The 14,910-nt window shown below is 38.5% G+C and overlaps 1 protein-coding gene across 6 annotated transcripts in view; it reads left to right on the top strand.

The window, feature by feature from the left end:
* The window catches only part of fam184ab (family with sequence similarity 184 member Ab), a 651,259-nt gene that overhangs the window by 476,301 nt on the left and 160,048 nt on the right, over nucleotides 1-14,910 (top strand). The gene's annotated exons all lie outside the window — the stretch shown is intronic.

Raw genomic sequence — 14,910 nt, 5'->3', positions numbered from 1 at the left:
TTTCATAACTTCTTTTACACACTACTTCTCCGCTGCGAAGCGCGGGTATTCTGCTAGTAAGATGATAAAATGTCAATTAAATATAAATTATTAACTAAAGAATCTGATTTAGTAGAGAGTATTGCTTACACTATTTAGTGGGACTGAAAGTAAGAGTAAAGTTTCACATGGACATTTACATTGATTCCATTTTAATGAAAATATCATGTTCTTCCACAGAAGCTCAGATGCCCCCTACGTATTTTTTTCCTGGCACAAGTCCTCGCTGTCAGTATAGTGTAAGTTATTCATGAAGCAGTGATGTCCTATCAGGTGTCACTCCAACTAAAGGGGTTAATGGATTAGATCTTTAGTGAAGATTTTATGCCAATAGAGTTTAGGCAGGGAACATCTCCATGATGACAGGTGCTGGAAAACATCTCTCACAAGCAGGCTTAGGGTTAGGCTTAGGGTTAGGGTGTGTGTATTGTAAGCTTTGGAGTTGAATTAGACCATGTTTTGCACACACTGAAGAATTCTATTTTATTCAAAGATCATTTTCTATTTATTCTCTTACAATACATTGGAAAGATTGTTCCGACTGTTATTATTTAGCAAGTGTAAGAATTTGTTAAAGTCTGGAATTAGGAAAATAATTGTTAATTTTTAAAAACAGTTTGTGAAAGTGCAAATTAGGCTCTATGTTACTATGTTGTGAATACCAGATTAGTATGGTGCTTTATTAGTTTCTATCCACTGACTGAATTCATTTGAAAGAATTTTCTTTAATAAACAGTGCCCTGCAAGCATAATGCTTGAGACGGGAACAGTCCCTGGACAGGACGCCAGTTCATCGCTACCACAGCTCCACTGTACTCCCACATGTTTAATACATGCTTTAATGCATTTCTTCATGAAAATGTTATCAAGTATACATTGTAGTATTCTAAAATGTTTAGAGAGCTGTAGTATCACGAATGTAATGTATTCTGTGTGGCGATCACTGCCTTGCATGCTCCAGTCGACGTAAGAGAAAGCCTGTCTAAGAAGAACGTAGCAATTGACGACTGGGACAGGGACACATATAATATGACGTATTTAACATACTACTTTAGTTATGAAAGGATTTGAGAAACTATAGTAAATTAGGCATCAATTTTAAGATGAAGTTTACAATGTTCTACTTTAATGACAAAATAAACTATGAGATTAAAGACATTTTGACTTTAATCTCAGCATAGATCTTTTTTATCTTCACTGTGTACCTATTTTTTTTTTTCTTGTCTGTGGCTCTAATACACTTCTGTATGTCACTAAGACACTTGCCTTTTCACATTGACTTTTTCAACTGACCACTTCTTTTTTTATTTTGAGCACTTATGTGCAACTTTCTGAACTTCAACTTTTGAGTACAACTCCATCAGCTACCTTCGGTTGGTCATACCACTACCTAAGCCACCAAGCTATACATTTTTCCTTGCCTCCACTTCACTGACCAGGACCTCCATTTTTTCTTTATAATACATGCTTTTACTATTGTCTTTTAACAAAACACTTACATTGATTTGCATATTCAAATATGCAAAATTCTGGGAGGAGGTCAGGGTGGGGCTGTAGTTGCATGCATGTACGTTACAATTCACATGGATTGGGATTTCTAAAGATGAAGTGCGTGGTACTTTGCTTACATTTCTGTTTTTGTCTGTACACCATTGTTTACTGTGAATTCTATGAGGTTCCTTGATCTTTCAGGGCTGCAATCTTGGAGCTGTGTTAAATAGCTTTAATTTGCTAAAGGAAGAAGCTTTTAGAAAGGGGTGGGAGGAACAGATATTATCTTGGGGAGCCAAAAATGCCCCCTTAGGTTATAGCAATGACTTGGTGTGTCATTTGTTTTGTTAGTAATGAATTTGCTCTGGTGGCAGCCATCTTGATTGCACGTCCTTACACAGAGATAATAAATGCAAATTCAGGCGTATAGATCTTAGCCAGTTGAACTTAAATACAAATTCTTGAAGAGACCATTTTAGCCTTGATCCCCTCACCCCTTCTCGGGACTGTTAGTTAACTCCTTTCTTCTTCTCATTCCTCTTGGATTCACTAAACACTGATGCATGTGGGTGTCAGTCTCAATTTATCATCTGAGGGTATACTGTAAATGTTTTAAGACTCTTAGAAAATACAAAATAAGTAAAGGCTGTGTCCACACAGAAAAAGGGTTAGAAAACAACGTTTAAATGGCACTAGATCAGGGACGCACTGCTGAAGTATTCTTTTCCCAAACCTTTTTTTAATCTTTCAGCAGGAAAATAATCTTTACCAATTTTTTTCGATTAATGTTCTTACCGTTCGGTCATTTACTATATGGGTCTTGGCAAGCAAGTGGGGAATCAATCACTTGTCAGGCTTCTGTCAATAGAGTTGCAGTTCAGTATCTTCCATGATTGTATCCATCCATCTTGTTTCTGTCACCTTCATCTTTGACTTGTTGTTTTAGAAGTTTTTTCTCATAATGTGACTATAATACTTTGCTTCATTCCTAAGATGCACTTGTTGGGCTAACTGGCCGGTGTAAATCAGACCTGTGTGTGTCAATGCATGAATGTGCCCTGCCATGGACTGGTGCCTCATTCTCAATTCCTGCCTTGTACTCAGTGCAGCCAGTATAAGAACCGACTCCTTTTGATCTTAAACTGGATTAAGTTGGTAGGGAAAATGAATTGACTTAATTGTAAGTGTGTAATCAGGTTTATTTTAATGTTATCCTGATATTAGCTATCCTCTGATCCAAGGAGTGCTCTCCACCATTTCAAAACAAAGATTTTCTTTCGTTTTGCTTTGTTGATTCATAATAATATGTTACCATCCTTGTTTTAACAAATCAGAGTTTGCATGCCAATACAAAATATCTCTCAGTTTTAATAGGATATCTTGATTTGACTTTTTTCCCTAGAAGGAATTGTCATTGTATTTTGTGACAGCGCAGTCTCCATCCCATCACTTTCTGACCTTACTGTTCAGTTAGTTGCTAACTAACAACTACTGTTTCTGCCTTGTGGCATGAAAGTTAGTGTCAGGTAGGGGTAACACTTGGACTTAAGCTTTTTCTTCTGCATGCTGATTTTGTAGATGTAACTTTTCTTTTGAAAGTTAAAAATCCCACACATTTCTGAAAATCTTTGAGTGAGATATCTGTCTTTTAATAAGGATGTCACAAGAGCCGACACTTCAGTACCAAGTTGATCCCAAAATTGTGAAAGCATAATGATACTATCTTTTTTACTGTATCGGTAGTACAGAATGAAAGTCGGAAATGTACTTCAGGTAGACTGATTACTTTATAAAGCACAATAATACATGAGAAAAATGTGTAAAAATTACATGTAGTAAAAATGGCTTAAAGTGGTAACAATACAGCAAAAATATATGTCAAAAAGAAAAGAGCAGAAGTCAGGTCTAGAAATGGTTTGTGTTTGAGACAGGAGATTTTCAGCATACATTAGCAGGAATTGTACTTATTATTTAAAAACAAAACATGCACACACATAGACTTTTGCCATTGCAACTGTGATTCAGTGTTGAATTATAATTTGTAAATTATTATTATTATTATTTGTTAAATGGTGCGACTCAAACCACTTACACCTTAACACCAGCAAGACCAAGGAGCTGGTGGTGGATTTTAGGAGGCCCAGGCCCCTCATGGACCCTGTGATCATCAGAGGTGGCTGTGTGCAGAGGGTGCAGACCTATAAATATCTGGGAGTGCAGCTGGATGACAAACTGGACTGGACTGCCAATACTGATACTCTATGTAAGAAAGCTCAGAGCAGACTATACTTTCTGAGAAGGTTGGCATCCTTCAACATCTGCAGTAAGATGCTGCAGATGTTCTACCAGACGGTTGTGGCGAGTGCCCTCTTCTACGCGGTGGTGTGCTGGGGTGGCAGCATAAAGATGAAAGACGCCTCACGCCTGGACAAACTTGTTAAGAAGGCAGGCTCCATTGTAGGATTAAAGTTGGACAGTTTAACATCTGTGGCAGAGAGACGGGCACTAAGCAAACTCCTGTCAATCATGAAGAATCCACTGCATCCACTTAACAGTGTCATCTCCAGACAGAGGAGTAGCTTCAGTGACAGACTTTTGTCACTGTCCTGCTCCACTGACAGACTGAGGAGATCGTTCCTCCCCAACACTATGCGACTCTTCAATTCCACCCGGGGGAGTAAATGCTAACATTAATTTTATTTTAATTTTTTTTCATTTTTATTACTATTTAATTTAATATTGTTTCTTTGTATCAGTATACTGCTGCTGGATTATGTGAGTTTCCCCTTGGGATTAATAAAGTATCTATCTATCTATCTATCTATCTATCTATCTATCTATCTATCTATCTAATGAAGTGTGAAAATTGCGAAACGGGTGAATACTTTATTTAAGTACTGTATATATTGTAGTTGATGCTGATTTACAGAAGGAACATCTTACAGTATATTAAAGTATATCCAACAGCCTTCCATTATAGTAGTATATTCAACAAGTAGCAGCAAATCTTACTCCATCTAACCAAACCTTTCCATCAACGAAGGCTCACAACTTCGAGTTTCCTTCATGAATTTCAGATCATGGGGCATCTCTCTTTCTCTCTCTCTCTCTGTGGCGAGATGAAAGACGCCTCACGCTTGGACAAACTTGTCAAGAAGGCAGGCTCTATTGTAGGAGTAAAGTACCGAGGAAGCAATTATCTCCAAATTTCTTTTTCTTCTCCATTCATCTCTATTGGCCTATCAAACTCATCAATTTAGGTATATTTACAAGCCTTAAGTTTTACCCCGTTGGCTGTGCTCTCTCTCTCAGGGGTGGGGGGGGACGGACTTTTTTTTTCAATCCTATTTTTTTGTAAAAATTGATCTATTTGTATGGAATGATTGCAATAAAATTAATAAAATTAAAAAAAAGAAAACAAACGCAGAGATTTGTCTCTGTTTTTGCATTTCATCCACACTAGTCCAGTGTATTCAACCCCCTGAAAACAAAGGTTTTTTAAAACGCTCTCCAGAGCTCGATACTTTCATAAACGCAGTGCCAGAGTTGTAATGCGGACATGCTAAAAGGAGTTTTCCTACAATACTCTAATTATGTACTAGGGCTCCTTTAATAGTTTCTGTCTTTTTTCATATGCTGTGAGCATGCTATCTTTAGTCCTGCATGTGCTGATAGATTTGAAATCACATAAAACACAAGGGAATCTGATTTTGGCGGGACTCTGAATTTCTCATTTCACAGTCCCTTTAATAATTTTCCACCCGATGCGCACATGGCCATTGTAGGTGAACGTTTAAACGCTTCACTTGTTAATAGAGTGGACGGAGATACTTTTGTATGAACGATGTGATAAATCTAGTGCGGATGGAGATCATTTCCGTCTAAAAATTCCGTTTTTAAATGAAAATGCGGTAGAGTAGTAGTAGCCAATTCTGGGCAGTCTAATCTGATGTCAAAATCCTTTCATCCCTGGATTTCCAGATGTCTTCCCCATGAGCAAGAAAACAGCTTGGGCGCAGAACAGTAGCACATAGTGGCACAGCAGAACACTAAGAAGAGAAGCTGAATAGAGGAGGGTTACTATTGGTTCGTAATTACTGGAATACTTCTATGTTTGTGCAAATGACTAACAGAGACATGCCATAAGTGGGTGTTTCTTTGTTTTCTTTTACTTTTTCTAATATTCCTCATGAGATTGTTAGTGTCTGGGTTGAATAGATATGTGATAAAATGCAACCTTAACAGAAAGCTTTCCTTTTTTTAATTTTGAGCTATTTTGTTTCACAATGGAGACATCTCTTCTCTCCACAATGGTATGTGAATGGAGTTGAAGGGTGCTATCCTTTTTTCGCTCCTATAATCATAGTTGAATTAAATCTGTATACAGCTCTAGGTCTTCTTTCATCCTTTTGAACAAAACTATTAGATTGGAAGCTTAACATCAGGACCTTAGCAGTGCTGCATACTAAGCAAATCTACTAATAAACCACAGAGGACTTTTTTCTCTGATGTATTTGCTGTAGTTTTCCTTTTTTAATATATAATAATGTTGCATTGATAATCTACATTAAAGGACCCTGTTTCTGTAAAAATGTAAAGTATGAAGTAGCTGTTTTAATAGGAAGAAATCTAATTGAAGTGTGGCTTGAAACCTCAAAATCCAGAACACAAAGTTAAGACTTCTTTGAGCAATATAGCTATACTACTACCATGTCACCTTGCCTCTGTTGTTTAAAATAAAGGATGAGAATCTCTAATGCAGCAACTCTTCAGATTTTCATTATTAGAAAATAAGCTAAAGAACCATAGCAAACTACTGAAAAAATAACCATCCTGTAAAAATTGCAAATCTTAATGCCTTAATTAGATAAATTCGTAGTTTGGGGTGAGTCCATTCATGTCATAAATGCACACTTTATCAGATTAATTATGGTGTTTGCTACAGTATCAGTTAGCAAGTTTATTTTTATACACAAATCCCCAAAGACCCGAGCCAGCTGGCCACCCAACCTTTCCCTGATAATCCCAAGGGTACAACTGGGACCTGGCATGCCACTGAGCAATGAGCATGTATAATAATACACTGTAAAAAATGAAATCTAAGCAAGTAAACAGATTTTATATCAAGCCATTAAATCTTGTTTTCATGAAAAAATTGGTATTTATGATGTTTAGCTTATTTTTAGAAATCATGTCATGAAAGTTTACCCCATTGGCTGATTGTTCACTTGCTTAGCTTTCTTTTTTGCAGTGCACGATGCGTCATGAGCATTCATTTTCTTTGGTTTTTGTTTATATTTTACACATGCGTGTTGTTATTGGTATTGGTACCCATGCTTCTTGGAAGTGACATGTTTCTTGTTTTGGCAGCTATTATTGTTGGAAGCACAGGTAAGTAAGCAGCACCTTCCACTTTAGCTTGACTCAAACTTAGCCATATAATAAGTAAGAGACGTGTATGAGTGCTGTGTTTTGACCTCATGTTCTTTCCAATTACAGCCTCATTTTAGGCGCTTTTAGTCTCTTTGACACCAGAAAAGGTTTGTCTTAACCTAATGACCTGTCTGATTCAGAATATTCTAAGGCAGGGCAACTTTTTGTCCTCGCAGCCTAAATGATGTAATATTGATCTATAGCAAGACTTTCTAAACTACTAATAGCAGGCCATTTGTTTAAATCATGTTTGATGTTCCATCGAAACTGTCTAGACAATGGGCAAAAACTGTGACGTTTGTGGTAATGGAGCAGATTAGATTGAACACTGAGATCAATCTGTAATGATGGTCCTTCTATAAAATTTGTCTATTATGCCTTGTAAAAAGGATGTGACAGTAGACGTAAAAAGGTTCGGGAATGGCCACCCCATATACAGTACTGAAAAACTGCAGAGCAAAAAAGAAACTACAGTTCAAAGCAGAAGTAAACTAACATGGTGAGTCTGTTCTGCATATATGGATGAAACAGGAAGAGGTAGGATCAGGGAGGCTGGAATAGGAGATGACATTTTCAGTGGGTTCTGCATGCCGGGTCCCGGATATGATGTAATCAATGGGTGGACTCAAGGTGCTGTCATTGGGAGGCACAGTCTTCACTTGGTCTGCAGAGGGACAAAAGGAGAAAGGATCAGATAACAACGCCAACTCCTGGTCCAACTGAGACATACCAATAATTAAGCACATAAACCATCTCCCATGCGCTCATGTGTGACAGCCTTTATTTAGTTTGGATTTCTAATTCGACTTCAAATTAACAATAGCATTGACACTGTATATACTGTAATCATTTAACATTGTGGAGCTCCTTGAGTTGGCCTACAAATAATTAGTTCACTGTACACCATTCATATTTTTCACTGAAATATTGTATGTTACAAGATTTAGTATTACTAGTATATGATATTCTTTTTTATTTAAATATTATTGGCATGCATTTGAAGACACTGCTGCAGGTTTGGAGTTCTCACTACCATAAAGTTGCCCCATGCTGCAGTATATTGTGAGGCCTTATTGTAATGCTTTCCTGCTTTGGGACTTTTTCTATATTTATCTGTCTGGTGGTAGCCAAAGTTTTGACAGAATTTTTTCAGTCAGCACCATAAAATGTTTCAATGCATTATAGCTGGGAGACTTCGACTTCTTTCTGCCAGCCTCTTTGTACATTCCCATTAATTTATGTGGCTGACATATTTCTTAGGCACTTTTGTCTGACCTAATTCAATTTAGACACTAAATTGCATCAAACTGGATTGATAATGGATGGATTTCAATGGTTGATGTTTAAGAGTGGGCAAGGAAGCCATTGGCCTTCAGTAAACTTCACGTGAGAGAGAATCACTGCATTTCACAATGTATTAGGCTACCAGCACTGGCGATAATAAAATGTCACTTGAATAATGTCATACAAAAAAACACCCAAAATGAAGATCTATCAACATATTGTCAAACAGTACAACAATCAAAGAGTAACATTAAAAGACAGTTCAGCTTCAGCATCAAATATTAACCCCAAAGCATAAATACAAGTGAATATTCTAAATTTCATTTACATATTTGGCTTACACCTTTATCCAAGGCAACTTGCAACATTTATGATACAATTGGGTACATTTCTTTTGGTTTTCGAGTTATAACATAACATTACAGAACATAAGCAGGTCAGGTGAGTTGCTCACGGTCACATAGTGTCAGTAGCAGGATTTGAACCCACAGCCTCAGAGTTTGAAGTCCAAAGTCTCAACCACTACAACACAATGCCTGAACTTCCAGTTTTTGTTCAGTCTGCAAAGTGCTAAATAGTATTGCACGTAAGTAATCAACACAATTCATAATAATGATGGCATCTACAGTGGTATGAAAAACTATTTGCCCCCTTCCTGATTTCTTATTCTTTTGCATGTTTGTCACACAAAATGTTTCTGATCATCAAACACATTTAACCATTAGTCAAATATAACACAAGTAAACACAAAATGCAGTTTTTAAATGATGGTTTTTATTATTTAGGGAGAAAAAAAAATCCAAACCTACATGGCCCTGTGTGAAAAAGTATTTGCCCCCTGAACCTAATAACTGGTTGGGCCACCCTTAGCAGCAATAACTGCAATCAAGCGTTTGCGATAACTTGCAATGAGTCTTTTACAGCGCTCTGGAGGAATTTTGACCCACTCATCTTTGCAGAATTGTTGTAATTCAGCTTTATTTGAGGGGTTTCTAGTATGAACCTCCTTTTTAAGGTCATGCCATAGCATCTCAATTGGATTCAGGTCAGGACTTTGACTAGGCCACTCCAAAGTCTTCATTTTGTTTTTCTTCAGCCATTCAGAGGTGGATTTGCTGGTGTGTTTTGGGTCATTGTCCTGTTGCAGCACCCAAGATCGCTTCAGCTTGAGTTGACAAACAGATGGCCGGACATTCTCCTTCAGGATTTTTGGTAGACAGTAGAATTCATGGTTCCATCTATCACAGCAAGCCTTCCAGGTCCTGAAGCAGCAAAACAACCCCAGACCATCACACTACCACCACCATATTTTACTGTTGGTATGATGTTCTTTTTCTGAAATGCTGTGTTCCTTGTACGCCAGATGTAACGGAACATTTGCCTTCCAAAAAGTTCAACTTTTGTCTCATCAGTCCACAAGTTATTTTCCCAAAAGTCTTGGCAATCATTGAGATGTTTCTTAGCAAAATTGAGACGAGGCCTAATGTTCTTTTTGCTTAACAGTGGTTTGCGTCTTGCAAATCTGCCATGAAGGCCGTTTTTCTTTCTTATGTGGGGTCGTGAGCACTGACCTTAATTGAGGCAAGTGAGGCCTGCAGTTCTTTAGACGTTGTCCTGGGGTCTTTTGTGACCTCTCGGACGAGTCGTCTCTGCGCTCTTGGGGTAATTTTGGTCGGCCGGCCACTCCTGGGAAGGTTCACCACTGTTCCATGTTTTTGCCATTTGTGGATAATGGCTCTCACTGTGGTTCACTGGAGTCCCAAAGCTTTAAAAATGGCTTTATAACCTTTACCTGACTGATAGATCTCAATTACTTCTGTTCTCATTTGTTCCTGAATTTCTTTGGATCTTGGAATGATGTCTAGCTTTTGAGGTGCTTTTGGTCTACTTCTCTGTGTCAGGCAGCTCCTATTTAAGTGATTTCTTGATTGAAACAGGTGTGGCAGTAATCAGGCCTGGGGGTGGCTACGGAAATTGAACTCAGGTGTGATACACCACAGTTAGGTTATTTTTAACAAGGGGCAATTACTTTTTCACACAGGGCCATGTAGGTTTTGATTTTTTCTCCTAAATAATAAAACCATCATTTAAAAACTGCATTTTGTGTTTACTTGTGTTATATTTGACTAATGGTTAAATGTGTTTGATGATCAGAAACATTTTGTGTGACAAACATGCAAAAGAATAAGAAATCAGGAAGGGGGCAAATAGTTTTTCACACCACTGTATTTCAAAATAGTAAGAGGTTCAAGTTCACACACCCTTTAGCTTGTATAACAAAAAAAAACAATCAATGGGTCCCTTAAAAAAGGCTCTAGCCTTCAAGTCCAAAAATGGAACTAAAAAGTTCACTCTCCACCTGCTCCTGAACAAAATTATGCTGAGAGGCCTGGTCAAACACCATAGAAAAGCACAAAACAAATTTCACATACTCCCAAAAGAAATATTTTTCTAGATGATATATTATGTTGAGCGTATCATGAAGAATTGGGGGAAAAAAAACAATCATGATGACTAATGTTAATGTTAACATTTTGACACTATTTTAAATTGCTAAAGTGAGTTTACTACTTATTTGATTTTTGCACAACACTGCTATCGGCTGGGGTATGGGGTGACAGTGCCCAACCTGCCCTTAAAGGAACTGAATAGCACTGGGGGATAACTCGAACATACTTCAAATGCAATGCCTCCATCTTTTCATTTTTCTCTTGTAACATTTTTGAGAAGACATACCATGGAAAACTGATTCACGTCACTCATACAATAAAAATCAGAAAGCAGGAGTCACAAGACTAAGAACGTATAGCACCTCACTAGTCAAGCACTTTATATGACAGATCTTGCACTTAAGGGTGTTGAGGTTAATATTTTTGCCCAGTGGTACTTGAAGCAGAAGTCCTTAGAGAAAGTCATAAAGTCTGTTAAACCAATTAGCTCATAGAAATAAATTATTAGCCATTCCTTTTTAGTTGCCTTCAGCCATTCCTTACATGGGTTTACTGTCTTTGATCACACACCTCACCACAGTCTCCACATGCTTTATAAATCTGGCCATGTCTCCATTGTGTTACTTGCCATTATCACAGTGCTACTGAATAGCCTGTCATTTTTAATGATGGAGCAGTGAGATGTTATAAAGAAGTGTCTGTATTTAAGTAGACTACCTGCCTAATGGCAGTGCTCAGTCGTTCTGTCCTTTGTGTCCAAATATCATGAAACTCTCAGTTTCCAAAGACTGCCTTCATTTAATGCTTTTTCATTCCTCTGATTGTTGCTTGTGTATTTTTGAGTATGCTATTGATTTTGCCAATTTGGTTTATATTTTATTTTATTTAAAAAACAAAACAAAGCACAGTTGCTTTTATTCTGTCTAGAATCAATTGTAAATCTTATTAGTGTTCTGTATATTTTATTTATTTATTTATTGGCTTCTGAATCTTTGTTCTTTTGTATTTTATATTTGTTTTCTGGTTGCATTGCTTGCCTTAAGGTAAGGTAATTTTTAGGGTTTATATTTTAACACTGTCATGTCTGACTAATCCTCTTATTTTAATGTTAGACAGTTTGTAGACATGTTTCACTTGCTCTGAGCCACTTGGTGTGTGGCATGCAAACAGATGTAAATTGAATGAAAAAAACACTGGGTCAAAATTTTGGTTTCCAAAGTAGTCTGTCTTCTCTGTATGGTCTGAAACAGCAACTATGCAAAATGTGTCCCTTATTGGTCAAAGGGTGTAGGATTGTACAGGGAACAGACATGCTAGCCTAGACTTTTAATTATTTTATTTTGGAAGAATAAGGTGGATAGAACTGGCAAGCTTTGTTGGGCTGAATGGCCTGTTCTCGTCTAGATTATTCTAATGTTCAGACACTCTAATATAGTCATACTAGCCAACCCGCGACATACCATACGCCGCATAATCAGGCCGATTTTTTAATGATTTTTAAGCACAGGGAGAAAATTAACATTTGAAAAATCTGTAATGTAATAAATCAGCAAGAAAAGCAACATTGTAACCATGCACGGAACGAATCAACACACAATCGTCCATGACTGAAAACTGGCGAACTGCCATCGCTCATGTGCCCACCTCTAACTCGTCACTTGAGTCATTGTCGTCTTTGCACAGTCCAGATGCACCTGTGACTCACGTAGACTTTCCGTGTTCCTGCAGGAGCATCTAAGAAGACGCATGTTTGTTGCGGATGCGAATTGCTGTATGTAGCGTGTAAAACAGTTTGCTATGGTGCACGCGGTCGTGCGTCGTAACAGAAAACTCAGTTTTTAAAGACTGCTTACTTCATTGTGTTTATAACGTCAGTTGTAAAGGATTGTTTTAAGGATCCCATGGGATACCCCTCGCAAACCTATTTTACACGCTGCATATGGCGATTCACCTCCGCGAGAAACATGCCTCTATGAACAGTCAAAATGGCCTCTACGACAGACGAATATAAATGACGCAGTTTTTTCTGTGTCGTCGCGTCTGAGTTGGTGGGTGTGGCTTTGCGAGTTGTCGTCGTATCCAATGGTCTTGGAGTTGGTGGCCGTGGCTCCTTCCAGCGTGCGCCATAGGTGTCTTACTTGTCGGCGGCTTAGTGAATCCACGCCCCTTCCAGCGTGCTTTCCATGGGTGTCTTGCCTTTCCATGGGTGTCTTGCCTTAGTGAATTATATATATAGATAATAGAGAGCCGGAATGCCCAGAGAGTGCAAGGACCGGGAGAGGAGCAGTAACTTTCCCCGGAACACGAGAGGGCAGTCACCCTGGTCGGTGTTGGGGCCACAGGAACAGAGCTTGGAAGCTCAACCCTGTGGGAGCCCGCGGTGCTAGAGTTGAGCAATAGTTGTGTTGTGCTGGTGGATTGAAGCCTGCACCAACTGCTGCAGCATTCTTCATTTTATTGCACTCTTGTTTTCTCTTGTGTTTTTGGGGAGTTTTCTACCAACATAATAGAAATTAGTAAAAGTTTGGGTGTCTGCTTTACCCTGCCTATGTCTATTTTGAATTTTATACTGTAGCTACATTGTATTTTTAATGATCATTTGTAGTGTTGCGGAGTTAACAGACACACAGAGCTGTCTACCTCCAGGCTTGCTGTCCAGCTTCATTCCAAATTATGTACTGAAGTAGCCAAGGGATATGCTGGAGAAGCTGAGTACAGTACATCCTCGGTTTTGGAAGTCCATCCATAATAGACAAGAGTACATCGTAAGACATTAAGACCAAATATTACTTGAATGTGAAAATAATATAAAACAATATAGTCAGATTAATGGGAATCAGACAGTTGTACTGACTCTGAGTGTTTTTAAGTCAGAGTCTGTTCTGTTAAAAAAAAGAACCCCCCCATATCCCCCAAACACAACCATGTAGTTTGCCTAAATGGTTGAGCCGGTCCTGTGCCCAAGTGTATTTTTCCTGCACAGAGGATGTGACATCATAGGCATTGAGAGTGATTTAATGATAAAAGCATATACTGTAATGTCCTTCTTACGCTGTCCAGCATGATACTGTAGAAATCCTCGGAAGGATTACGGTGCCATGCTGTTCTAGAACTGTTACTCTGCCCATGGCTCTCTCTCTTATAACTCACCGTGGACAACATACAGATTTTAATTTATTGTAGTAATCCTCTCAACTGGAGTTTTAGTTTTTTTCTCTCCTCCACACATATACCGTACCAGTTATAAAGTTAATAGATGTACAGCATATTGCCATAATCACGGTGGCGCAGTGGGTAGCGCTGATGCCTCACAGTTAGGAGACCCAGAATCGCTTTCCGGGTCCTCCCTGCGTGGAGTTTGCATGTTCTCCCCGTGTCTGCGTAGGTTTCCTCCAGGTGCTCCGGTTTCCTTCCACAGTCCAAAGACATGTGGGTTAGGTGAATTGACGATCCTAAATTGTCCCTAGTGTGTGCTTGGTGTGTGTGTGTGTGTGTGTGCGCTCTGCGGTGGGCTGGCGCCATGCCCAGGATTTGTTTCCTGCCTTGTGCCCTGTGTTGGCTGGGATTGGCTCCAGCAGACCCCCGTGACCCTGTGGTTGGATTCAACGGGCTGGAAAATGGATGGATGGTAATGGATGGATGGATATTGCCATGATTGTTTTATGTTGATTAAATGAGACTGCTCAGTTAATTGTGTCTTTAACCCATTCTGTGTGTTCATGTATGTGAGTGATGCATAGTTCATCAATTTAGGGTTAATGCGTTATCACTGTATAGTGAAAGAGCACTGAGTCAGTACTCGGCGACATGCACTATACAAAAATAAACTGATCGTTAATAACAACATTTAACGATGTCACAAATGTACTTTATTCTTAATCATTTTCCAGTGTCCCTTTTCTCACCTTTCTTAAGCTTACAAAAAAGCAGAATAAAAGGCTAATTAACAAGGCAGGACATGTTAGAAAAAGATGACTTTGATCACTTTGGGTTATTTTAGAAATTCAGGCATTAGTAAGGAGAGTCTGTGAGAGTCTGCTATTTTTTGTGCTTCTGTTTGTACACTCTCTTGATTTAAATAAGCGACCACTTATTTCATACAAGCAGGCCAGTAGCATTTGTCCATGCCTGAGGTGGTGCCAATGGATACCCTAAAAACATTTTTCAAAAACATAGTATAACTGTGCCTGTTCAGCTCAGTTTACTTCAGATT

The sequence above is a fragment of the Polypterus senegalus genome, chromosome 3, assembly GCF_016835505.1.
Source record: "Polypterus senegalus isolate Bchr_013 chromosome 3, ASM1683550v1, whole genome shotgun sequence".
Lineage (NCBI taxonomy): Eukaryota > Metazoa > Chordata > Cladistia > Polypteriformes > Polypteridae > Polypterus > Polypterus senegalus.
Note: the sequence above shows the minus strand (reverse complement) of the source record. Positions and strands in the feature narration are given on the sequence as shown.